Genomic DNA, 13,684 nt, shown 5'->3' with positions numbered 1-13,684 from the left:
TACAAGTTAACTTAGGAGGATTAGTAGGCATGTTACGTGAAGTGACGTTCATCTTCAGATTATATGTGTACGTGTATGTACAAGTTAACTTAGATACACGTACACCTAATAATCTGAAGATGAACGTAATACTCCTACTACCACAGAGTCTCAATTCACAATAGAACTACAGCCTCCGTTTTGTTTTTGTTCGTGAACAAAGCGTCTATTCTTAGAAAACATCTGAGCTACTAGATCGATTGCAATAAATTAAACTGCATCTTATATTCAGAAAATTGCTATAGAAAATGTAGAGTATTGATCCTAGTAAAGAAGAGAAAAGTGCATTTTTTCAAACAGTTTTAAGAAGAAGAGCAGAACAAAATATACAGTTATAGTGTGAATTCTGATTCAAAGAATACAGCGTACCGAGTCTCAACTGTACAGAATTTGCACGTGACACACAAAGAAAAAGACGATTACTCGATCATAGATATTCATAGTTCAAAGTCTCCATAGAATTTGTTTTTCATATTCAAATGACATTTTTATGAATATATATATACGTGAGACTGCAGCAATAAATGTATTGTAAATAAAAATAATATCGTGCATAAAATAATATCAAGCTGTTATGATCGGTCATTATTAGTTCCTAAAATTGTCATTGTTTATATGGATAGCTTTTCCTGGCGGTGAATGTAATAAACGTATCATTCTGTAGGTTTTAACGAGTATTTTTGTACGCTCAGTCACTCTTTGAAATTGAATAAGATTGAAATTGGTATTGTGGAATTATATATATATATATACATATACTCTACTAAGCTGATATAAAAATCATGAGGTTAGTTGTTTTATGATGACAACAGAATTATGCACAAAATTTATAGATACTTCATTCTACAAATTATTGTAAAAAAAACCAAAAAAAAACCCTGCAATATTGAATATCGAATGTTTGGTGGTGAAAAGAACATGTTTGAAATATCAATTTGATATCCAGTAGTCTTAATATTGCATTGATATGCATAATAAAAGCATAAATCTATTTTTTTTCTGCTACTCTGGGAGATTTATAGTGATAAGGAAATGTTCGTTTTGAATTCACTAACTTGTAATATTCAATAATGGGGATATATACGCATTTAACTTATAGTTTTAGCTTAGACACCCGAAAAAAAAAGAGGGAAAATATGCTTAGATAAGACTGTTGAAATCCTACACAGCTTACCCTATGTCACCACCGTGTATTGTTTTTGATACTGTCAACTGAACATAAGCACTTATCAGAGAAAGTAGATCCACAATATGAGCGAAAACTCGTGATCCTCCGAAACTTTCGTTGTCAGAGATAAACTTACCGAGAATGCTCTAATAATGTTTTCATAATTTTATTTTACTATTGAGGCTCCCAGTGTTAGCCTTCTACAATATAACCTACTTCTTAAGGTGTTAAACGCATTTGCTCTGGGTGTATTCGCGATGTTCTTTAGGTTCCTCATTAATGTACGGATATAAGTAAAAGTAAAGTTTATAAAGTTCTGTAATAAACAAGTGGTTCATTGCTACTGAGGTATCTTCATAAATATGTGAATTATTCCAAAACCACTGGGAGTATACGCCCCGGCCATTTGTATGTGCCACCGCAACGTATTGCATAAGTTTTCTCTCTTGTTACTACTCAGTCTTCAGGCTGTTTATTGTACTCAATACCATAGAATTGTTATTCGTCTCTAGTTTTCAGACTGATTAACGTATTGTACGTTCCATAGTGTTATCTTTTACCACTATTCAGTTCTCAGACTGATTAATGTACTATATACCACACTGTTGTCTTTTGTCTCTAATCAGTTTTCAGACTGATTAACGAACTGTATGCCATAGTGTTATCTTTTGCTACTAGTTTTGTACAGAACTGGCAAGTGTTTCTACTTCATATCTCTTATTGTTTTATCTTTCGAGCAAATACAAGCACGTTGATAATATTTTAACATTATACATCATAACTATGATATACAGTTCGTTAATCAGTCTTAAAACTGAGTAATAGCAAAAGATAACACTATTGTATACAGTACGTTAACTAGTCTGAAAACTGAGTAGTAACAAAAGATAACACTATTGTATATAGTACGTTAACTAGTCTGAAAACTGAGTAATAGCAAAAGATAACACTATTGTATACAGTACGTTAACTAGTCTGAAAACTGAGTAATAGCAAAAGATAACACTATTGTATACAGTACGTTAACTAGTCTGAAAACTGAGTAATAGCAAAAGATAACACTATTGTATACAGTACGTTAACTAGTCTGAAAACTGAGTAGTAGCAAATGATAGCACCATTGCATACAGTACGTTAATCAGTCTTAAAACTGAATAGTAGCAAAAGATAACACAATGGTATACAGTTCGTTAATCAGTCTTAAAACTGAGTAATAGCAAAAGATAACACTATGATATACAGTACGTTAACTAGTCTGAAAACTGAGTAGTAACAAAAGATAACACTATTGTATACAGTACGATAATCAGTCTTAAAAGTGAGTATATGAGTATAGCGTTTAAACATGTAGTGCGTAAAACTGCTATACTCATATGTTTAAACATGTAGTGCGTAAAACTGCTATACTCATATGTTTAAACACGTAATGCGTGTATGTCATATAAAATAAGAATTAGATTGAGCTAAGAAAATACAACATTATTCTTGTAGTGTCGATAACAAAAGTCAGATAAAATATCATTAAAACTTCTTGCTATCTTTCGAGAAACCAGTATACCTATTTCCGTTCAGTATCACTTCAAATGTAGCATTAAAAAAGAAAGAACCACTGGTTGTAGTGTACCAGATTTTGATAACGCGTTTTATCCCGGAAAAAAAAGACGCGTGCCGACACTTTAATATCTATATACAAAGCACTTTGTTATCATTTTTCTAGCGTGAAATTGTGTCGAAATATAAAATATAATTTAAATATAACGCTCTTCCTCTTTTTTATGCCACCGAGATATATTACCCGTCGTAACATTCCCCCGTAACGAGAGTATTTCATCGAAAAGATTCGAAGCTAAAATAGTTTTGGATGCGCAGGATCAAACATAGGTTTAGGTTTTTTTTTTTCCTTAATACAGAATATAAACATAAAAATATTATATTTATGAAAGTTATATACACTTAATTTTAAATAATTATCTTGTTTACACGTATCCTTTAACCGCGATGAAAAAGTATTGCTTTTTTTCTGTTGTTTATTTTTTTTCGTTTACATGTTTAATTTAACTCATTTTCCACATTTTCTAACCAGTCATAGTTTTTTCCTTTATTATTGTTGTCAGCCATTCTCTGTTGATTTTTCTGTTTATCCCCTTTCTGATTAGTTGTTGTTTGTATTGTTCAACACGTTATTTTATTTTAAATAAAAACCCATTCCAAATGTTCAAGTTTACTTTGGGTGGTTTAGATGGAGTTTTTGCTAGGACTGGTTATACCAATGAAAGTGACGAAAAATATTAAACCCAAACTGAAAATGTTTAGAACTTGTATTTACATGCCTATTTAAACATGCCTGTTTAAAATGCCCCAGACTGTAGAGAACTACACGATTTAATCAATCTAATACAGATAATGGTTAAATAATGATAACATGTGGGGGTGTGGTCCAAACATTTGGGTAGAAATCGTACTGTTTTTACCCATAAACTTAGTTTTCTTGACTATTGTCCATGTTTGTTTCGGCAAACAATAGTTAGGAGTCCAGGTTTACATAATTTCTGGAGAAACGATTTTTGGATTTTTATTAGTATTGAAGCATAGTAATGATTGCCTCAACTGCTAAGCATATATTATATGAACTATTAAACCTGAAATATAGGTTTATTTCATTAATGTTTGGTTGTAAATTATACCGTTGTTTCGAACAAGTGTATATCACATTATTTTAATACGTATAATGTTATGAAAGGTTATAAAACAATAACCACTTTGACACTAATAGTGTTTGTTTATTATACCGTTGTTTCGAACAAGTGTATATCACATTATTTTAATACGTATAATGTTATGAAAGGTTATAAAACAATAACCACTTTGACACTAATAGTGTTTGTTTATTATACCGTTGTTTCGAACAAGTGGATATCACATTATTTTAATACGTATAATGTTATGAAAGGTTATAAAACAATAACCACTTTGACACTAATAGTGTTTGTTTTAAGTGGTACTTAGTACATCATTCATTGTGAGATAATAGTTATGACCCACGTTGTCCCATAAAGTGTATAGTTTGAAGAATTCTGTTCCCTAAAATCCGCGTTATGCATTTTAAAGGCGCCATCTTTGGATCGTTTACTTTCGTAACGTATCTACTTTCAATATGCATATTTTTGCTTTCCATAGGCGACTTGAGTGTGTTCTAAACAGCTATGTAGATCCTAAACCTTAGCGAAGAGAGAGTGTAGGGGTGAATTATCTGTAAGCGGTTTTTAGAAAATAGATTGAAAATACACAAGAACAAATACGTTCACCTCTGTGGTTACTTACCACGTCCAAAGTTTCAAAGCACGTTTTTACATAAGCGAAGAAAAAGTGATTCGATACTTATTCGTGTTTTCATACAAACGCCAACATACCATTAATTATATTCCGTTTCAACAATTGTCTTATGGGATATAACATTCTCCTTAATAAGTTTAAATAAAGATCATATAAACACGCATGTTTTAAGTGTTTTTTTTCAACGTGTGTAGTTTTATTTTTAGTCAAATGTCTAAAGGACGATAAGCCGATTATGGTAACTTCCAGTTGCTATTCCGACGATAAAATCCCCGTAATGTAATGTGTTATTAAGTTAAATACAAAGAAGCATAGGACGATTAAAATATAATTTCGTAATCACGGTTACCGTTTGTAGAAGTTGTATTGTTTCACAACCGACATAATTTTATGTTAATTAAACCAAAATGAATAAATAAAACCTTCATGAAAAAATAGGATAAAATCGTTCTTTAACTGAAGGAAAATAGGATAAAACCGTTCTTTAACTGAAGGAAAATAGGATAAAACCGTTCTTTAACTGAAGGAAAATAGGATAAAACCGTTCTTTAACTGAAGAAAGATAGGACAAAACCGTTCTTTAACTGAAGGAAGATAGGATAAAACCGTTCTTTAACTGAAGAAAGATAGGATAAAACCGTTCTTTAACTGAAGAAAGATAGGATAATATGATTTCTTTTACCATTTCTGAAATGATATTGTTGTAATAAATGTTTCGAGAACTCTGTCTAGGATACATTTGTTCTTTTACAGTAAATGATTATCGGTAAAAGAATCGAGAATGCATATCATAATAGCTGTGGCAATAAATACAAATTAGTAATCCAGCTTTTGGGTAGCTAAACATTTTTACGACCACACTTCTAACTCTCACGTGCACAGTATCTCACAGGGCCTACCAAGAACCATTTTGTAACGGTGAATGTGATCGTCAGAGCCAATCGGAGAATGTTAAGAGTTGGCCTAGCCACTAGATGATGTAGAAAGGTTTATTACTCATAACTTGACATGATATACTCATTAGGCCACAAAACACGTGTGTCGTAGAAGAAGTGTGTTTGTAACAAGGTGATTACTAGACCTATTGCCCTGTAGGTTTCGTTATCAAGGATAAAATATGCGATGCTATCAGACTGTGGAGTCCGCCAGAAAGAAAAGACAAGAATCAGAAAAATGACAGGAATGTGTGTATAATACCCCCATAAGTGATCACACTAATATCTAAAGCTCTTCTAAGGATTAAAGGCAAATGTATGGGAAGGTAAATATATTTACTGTAATGAATTAAGACTGAATCTCTTAGATTGATAGATAAATATATATATATATATTGATACGCTTCGCCCTGAACACAACGAAAGCAAAATCCAAAAGGTATTTATGATTTAGAGTAGTTGATAATATTGCCCACCATTCAGTTAACGCAGAGTTGTTAGGTCTGATTTAAATCAGTTATATGCATCCATAGAATGATTTAAAGTACTTGTTAAATAGAATTATTACATTAAACAAAGCAAAACTTTTCTCATATTATAATCAGAAACGATGTATGGATAGATTATAATACTAACGAATCATTAATTAAATTTGGGATATTGAGGTTCTATTAATAATATATTCAACCAAATCCGGAACGTTAGGACTAAATCAATTGTTGGTTGATTAATAGTAGTGGAATAGTATATTATATCTAAGGGAAATTGTATTCTTCAACGAGTAGTTTTTCCTCTTTTGTTCATCGTCACAGTCAGAAAAGCATTTTCTTTCGTGTACAGTGAACCATAATGGTTTCTCATTGAGTTCTCCTATTAGTCTTTTCACCGTGTGTGCAGTAGAGATGTATAGAAGGACACAGGTTCATTGGTATCGAAACGAAATCAAGTCAAGCGCTTTTGATAAATCACAGTCAACCATTGTCCGTGTCACCTTTAAAAATAAACTGCTTACGATGTGGCAACACTTTATCAGGAGAAGGACCGCACCTTGCGAAGGCCATTTTCTCCTCTGCGGGGCACATAGTGAATGAAACAGATCATACAGAGGTGGTCTTTCTACTCACTGTCCTGTGTTGTCATATTTGTGATTTTTCTTACAGTTAAAAATCTATACAATTCTGTACGATTACCCTGTGAATAAAATGCATTTTCATGGCCAGAAAAAAATAAAAAAACAACAAAAAAGAGATAACATTATATTGTCTACTCGTGCCCCAGTAAAACCTGTTGACATGCGTTCGACTAAGATGTTATCGCGGAGTTAGTGTGTGTGCGTGTGTGTGTGTGTGTTTTTTCAGCTTTTAAATCTCTAGTTGACTAATGTTCTCATCAAATCTGATAGCACTCAAAACTAATAGTTCTTTGCTGAGGGAAAATCTCAAAGAGTTAGTTACCTACCTTAAGAAAGTGTGAAGTCGATCATCATGCGTGGCTTGTTGGTGTAAGTGACATAATTCACTGGTCTATTTTCTCTCTCCCTCTACATAAAATACACTATTTTCCCGACTGTTTCTTCCAAGGATTGCGTATAATAGAATTTCCTAAGTTCAACTTGGAATAAAGATGTGTAGAAGTTTTATTTTAAACTTCACAATCCACACTGATTTTGTTTGAGCAATATATATTTGTCTCCAACAGAACATAGATTTCAAAGTTTCAAACTTCTTGGTTTGTCCAGTGGTATTCTCTTTAAGTTATATGCGAGGTGAATCAAACAGTCTCCGAGACCCTACCACTCCACCTTCGCTCCTCCTTCCCGACTCGATCAGAATTCTGCCAGGACGTCACAGACGCACGCTTGGCGATATTGCGTTTCTCTGACATATGTTGCATTGGGACGTATATCAAACTCACATCCTTAGGCGCTCGTTTTGAAGCACTTCCTTTTGTAACTTTGCTAAGGAATTCCAACTCTTCAAACTCTGTTCCTTCTTGCATAGCACGGCCGGATTCCAGGCGACAGTTTCCTGGACAACAGTGTTTCACTCCTGCTTTAGACGGCAACATTACACATGCTGTTCAACTAGTGGTGTTGCAAAACTCGCCTTTCATTTCACTTTTCATTTTTTTTACAACCCTGTTGTCATCGTAAAACTTTTCACTTTTAATATAAGTATAGTGTTGATAGACAAATGTACCACTGACTTAGTCGTCACAAGTTGACGTAGTGGATTTGTATTACGCATGCGATAATTTAAATAAACAATCGTCCTCTAATAAACATAAATATATATCTTAGAGTACATAATATTCATTAATATGTAAACAGACTACAGAAATCACTGAGTATATATATACGGACTATAGAACATCTAAACATCCTACAGTATATATACACACAATAGAACATCTAAACATCCTACAGTATATAAACAGACCATAGAACATCTAAACATCCTTCAGTATATATAAACAGACTATAGAACATTTGAACATCCTTCAGTATATATAAACAGACTATAGAACATTTGAACATCCTGCAGTATATAAACAGTTTACAGAACATCCTGCAGTATATAAACAGTTTACAGAACATCCTTCAGTATATAAACAGTTTACAGAACATCCTGCAGTATATAAACAGTTTACAGAACATCCTGCAGTATATAAACAGTTTACAGAACATCCTTCAGTATATAAACAGTTTATAGAACATCCTTCAGTATATAAACAGTTTACAGAACATCCTTCAGTATATAAACAGTTTACAAAACATCCTTCAGTATATAAGCAGTTTACAGAACATCCTTCGGTATATAAACAGTTTACAGAACATCCTTCAGTATATAAACAGTTTACAGAACATCCTTCAGTATATAAACAGTTTATAGAACATCCTTCAGTATATAACCGGTGCATAAAACGTCCTAACATTCATGTAAAAATTCAGAAATACCAATAAACTTTATAGTAATCAAGTTATTGGAAATCACGTAAATCACTTTAAAAATACATATCTCAAGCCGATACCACGCGCTGTACTATAGTATACGAATTAATATACAAGCTTATAATATCATTTCATTTAATATTCTGTATAAACGGTGACAAGTCCATTAAGTTAACTTTGTTATATGCGAACCTAAAATAAGTAATATATATGATAGAAACTATGTATATCTTCAGAAATAAACGTTTCTTTTGGCTGTTTTTTTGTATCAGTTTCCTCATAAGCAATACATTTTTTTATCCAAGCAAAAGTTCGTATTATACATTTCCAATAATCGTCAGTGTTTAAATGTTCTTATTCACTGAAAACTGTATTTATTAGCAGGATGAGAGTTATTGGAATTTTAAATTATCACAGTGATCTATCTACAGTACAATCACGTGTTAAAACTGTAGTTAATTGATAGACAAGTCTTTATTTCGTGATGTTTGGTAAAAGTCTGCATTAGCGAATAAAATAGTTTAGTATTTTAAAGTAAAGACTTCAATAAAATCGTTTAAAGAACACCAAACGTTGTCTTCACTCATAATACGATTAACTGCAAGCCCTATAAGTAAATAAAGCGTTTTTATGTGCTGTTAGTCTTAACGAAAATAAAACATTTACAGGAAGATATAATAAACTTACTTTACCTCCGAACTGAGGGCCAGTAAGAATAAAATATTTATGAAGAAGAAAGGTCCGCCTTTCGAAAGAGCTCGGGTTATAGGGTTTTATATTTGATTCCCAGTTTGCTCCTGAAGAAGAAAGGTCCACCTTACAAAAGAGCTCGGGTTATAGGGTTTTTATATTTGATTCCCAGTTTGCTCCTGAAGAAGAAAGGTCCACCTTACAAAAGAGCTCGGGTTATAGGGTTTTTATATTTGATTCCCAGTTTGCCCCTGAAGAAGAAAGGTCCGCCTTTCGAAAGCGCTTTGGTTATAAGGTTTTTATGATTTTGTATCAAGACTTCTTAAACCTACGTGTTTTTTTGACATCATGAACGTAAATGTGTAGATGTTACAGAATTATTTGCAAGTGTTACAATTATAGGTTGTATCTGTGGTTGTAATGGCATAAAGTGTAGTCTGATGTGTTAGTCATCGCAAAATATATGTTTTCTTAGAATACATTCTGTGATATTCTTTCTAGTTCTTATCGAACTTAAAACTATTACTTTCTTCACGTGTTGTAATGCGCTTTCTATATTTTACCTTGAAATACTAATACTATTTAAATACTATTTTATATAATATTATTTAATACTATTGAAAGATATTTTTTGCATCTTGTAACGCGTTTTTGTATTATCAAAATTCTATAAACAAATTTTTATCTAAAGCGTGACCTCGTCTCTGCAAAATCGCAAGATGCAAAAGTGTAATCAAATTATGTCTTGCGAAAATCTCTGCCAAAGAAATCCCTGTGTTTGAAGGCCAGTGTCTGCGATAGTGACCTATTTAAAAAGCACATTTCTCAGGAGAAACAGCTCAGGACTTGACGTACCAGTCGCCAAGAGGAAAAAGGGAGGAGACGTTATACGAAACGAAATTTAGATATTTCGTTTTCCATGTTTTGGTCTAAATGTTGGATAATTCAATATAGCTTTGTATTGTTCAGTTGATTAATTAAATCGATAACTGCGATAATTGACTTTATTACATTTTGAGTATACAATAATAAAAAATATATTTAAAATGAAAAAATAACTTTCGTGGTCGTATGTAATTTATCAGCAGAGTCAGAAAAAAAAGTAAATGAATTTTTTTTTTTTTTAGACTGCGATACTTGAGATAATTCTCACGAATACTGAATGAATAAGTCTCTTAATACAAAAATTATTTTTGATCATGGAGCCAAACGCGCTTAGCAACAGTACTTAATGAATAAGTCTCTTAATACAAAAATTATTTTTGATCATGGAGCCAAACGCGCTTAGCAACAGTACTTAAAGAATAAGTCTCTTAATACAAAAATTATTTTTGATCATGGAGCCAAACGCGCTTAGCAACAGTACTTAATGAATAAGTCTCTTAATACAAAAATTATTTTTGATCATGGAGCCAAACGCGCTTAGCAACAGTAACAATATTATCGTGGATTATGTAAAAAAACACATGATTTTCTATTCAAATATTAACTTCCTCAAATAAAAGTAAGATAGGCGGCTTAAGTAAAGAGTATTTTTTATGAAACAATGAAACTAAACGATATCCCTTAACTGGAATTATTTTGTTTTTATTTGGAACTAAGGAGGAGCCGGCATTTTTTGATAACACACAGCTGGAAGGGGACCGTCACTAAAGTCAGAAAAAGAATAAATTCAATTTAAAGTTACTTTAATATTTGATAAGGTAAGTAGAGTAGAGATACTAGTATTAACAAGCTGTGCTAGTTAATAAAATATATATAACACATCTTTTGTTATTTAGAAGACCCCCTATTTGCTGTTAAAATACGAGTTAGGTATATCACGTATATATATATATATATGATCAGTTGAATACTTAATAAAAAAGTAATAAAGATATCGTAGGTGTTAGGTTTAAGATGTGTTTGATTAACTGTTACTGACTCTAGTTAAAGTTTTATGGTGAAAAATGGTAAAAACTGAGCTGTTTCTGCTTTTTTAAATGTATTTATTATACAATATTTACAATTATTTCTCACATCTTGTGGTTACTTGTTTATCGTTTCATATCAGCTTTTTCATTACGTTTTCCCTTAAAGTTTCCTGATTATCTCCAAACAATGGATTAAGCTTCATATGTTTGTAACTTTGTCAGAAATAGGTGCTTCAATACTTCATCTAACATTATAATTTATAAAATATCAAGAAACGTCCTTATGGAAAGGCAAGGAACTCTTTATTATAACGAAGCTTTCCTGTGGGTAAGTCAAATCATCAAGTTATTCTAGAGAAAAAAGTCACTAATGAAACGCTCATCTGTTAGAGACTTTATAATATAAAAAGTGTTAGTTAATGTCAGTGGTTCTCGTTCAGTAGTATTTGTACTGTTCCATGAAATTCGATTAAGTCTAAACTTTAGTTCATTTATTTGTTAATTTATAATAAAAAACAATTAACTAATAATGTGTTAATATGTGTCTCTAGTAGAAATTAACGAAATCGCACGTAAATATGGCGCGTAAAGCAAAGGTTCATCAAATTTCTGGCACATTTTGAAAAGTACCGTATTCACATACCAATAGGTTTTGAAATAAAAGGGTGGAAAATACAAACAAAAGGATGGTATTATTAGAAATGATACATTTTATTACAATGACGGATGGCATTTTTTTCGCGGGTAATTTATAAACGTAATTTTGCCTAACTCGTCACACAGTCTCAATATTTATTTGTTCCATTAAGTTATTTATAGTTTTAAGCTTAAGAAAGATTCATAATGTTTAATACAAAGTAATAAAACAATCAATGAAGCTACAGAAATATATAAATCACCATACAGTCCAGACCTTGTTTTTGTTGATGTGATTCTTGAGTTAAAAGTATATATTTATTCATATATTATGTAAGTTAATATTGTAACGACTGTTTGTGTAACGTGACATATAAGTTAATATTGTAACAACTGTTGTATAAGTTAATACTGTAACAACTGTTTGTGTAATGTGACATATAAGTTAATATTGTAACAACCGTTTGTGTAATGTTACATATATATAGCAACTAATAGTGCAGATCATTTGATCTGTGTGATTGTATTGATAACATACAATTAATTGTAGCAAAAGTATTGATATTAAGTCAACCAGTAATTTACAGTTTATAAAACATGTATCTTACAAATAATTCATAACGGTATCTGGTTTGTAGCATTATATGCATATATATATGTAACATAATAATAGTCCAGCTGAAAGATTTGTTTTAACATTGTGTTTGTAATCACTTTGTTTAAATTACGTGGCAACATAAATCTGAGGAGGATTAAGAGAGAATCATCTATTTTGAAATTTAACACGTCTATTCTTTATTAAACATTATTTGTATTCCTTGACATTAACTGTGATGGTGTTCCTCCTGCTAACTCTTTGATTATAAGCTCCATTACTATATCATAATGTTGTTCTTTTTTTTTTTTTACAGGCGTTTCTTTACTTTCAATTATGCACAGCAACATCTGGCGGGAACTACTGATAATAATAAAAAAGAAGACCTTGGACTTATTTCCTAGGCGGTTAAGTAATAAGTATGAATTGTTACTGTTAACAATTACACTTGTTGTCATGGAATTCTGAAATAAGTGTCATTTTGAAATGTGCGACACAATTCGTTTTCAAATATGTTTATAAGTATATAGTAAAATTACTTGTTTCTGTTATGTTTTAAGTTCAGTTACTGTATAACATAGCCTCAGTTGTCAGTCAAAATCTACGCATATCACCCCCCCCCCCATCATGACAGTTGTATATTTATATGTAATAGAAAGTTAAAGAAAATTAAACTGAGATTTAACATTGAAGCTTCGAAGCAAAGTTAAGACAATACTGTATCGAAGGAATAAGTTAACAGTGTTTTGAGAATTAAAGTCGATTTAGTGATTACATGCATGATATACTGTATGGGCTATCTGTGCTCTGCCCACCACGGGTATCGAAACCCGGTTTCTAGCGTTGTAAGTCCGAAGCCTTACCTTTGTGCCACTGGGGGGGCGTCTTGTATAGAAATAAAGCAACAGAACGAAATATGTACACTACTTTCTGTTTGTTTTTAATTATGCACAAAGCTACACAAGGGCTATCTGTGCTGTGCCCACCACGGCTATCGAAACCCGGTTTCTAGCGTTGTAAGTCCGCAGACATACCGCTGTACCATTGGGGGGCACTACTTTCTAGTTGAAATTTAAAAGTAAATATATACATATATAAACTTTCCTAATCAGAAGAAAACATCTCGGGTTTTTATCTGATAAATAACTGCCTGAACTACCTGTTATATGTTCCCCAGATATTTTGAATTCAGAAGAAAACATCTCGGGTTTTTATCTGATAAATAACTGCCTGAACTACCTATTATATGTTCCCCAGATATTTAACTTTCCTAATCAGAAGAAAACATCTCGGGTTTTTATCTGATAAATAACTGCCTGAACTACCTGTTATAAATAACTGCCTGAACTACCTGTTATAAATAACTGCCTGAACTACCTGTTATAAATAACTGCCTGAACTACCTGTTATAAATAACTGCCTGAA

General features: G+C 31.9%; 1 protein-coding gene across 2 annotated transcripts in view; it reads right to left on the bottom strand.

Annotated features, from left to right (window-relative positions):
- The window catches only part of LOC106461445 (homeotic protein antennapedia-like), a 93,982-nt gene that overhangs the window by 47,312 nt on the left and 32,986 nt on the right, over positions 1–13,684 (bottom strand). The window contains exon 1 of one of the 2 annotated variants that reach the window (XM_022388422.1): positions 6,934–7,001. The exons of the other annotated variant lie outside the window; for it this stretch is intronic. The gene's annotated coding sequence lies outside the window, so the exon portion shown is untranslated. Of the gene's footprint in view, positions 1–6,933; positions 7,002–13,684 lie in introns of those variants that run through there. 2 annotated transcript variants of the gene reach the window in all.

Source organism: Limulus polyphemus, unplaced genomic scaffold (assembly GCF_000517525.1).
Source record: "Limulus polyphemus unplaced genomic scaffold, Limulus_polyphemus-2.1.2 Scaffold962, whole genome shotgun sequence".
In the NCBI taxonomy this organism is placed as follows: Eukaryota; Metazoa; Arthropoda; class Merostomata; order Xiphosura; family Limulidae; genus Limulus; species Limulus polyphemus.
The sequence above is the reverse complement of the archived record's forward strand: the minus strand, read 5'-3'. Positions and strand labels throughout refer to the sequence as shown.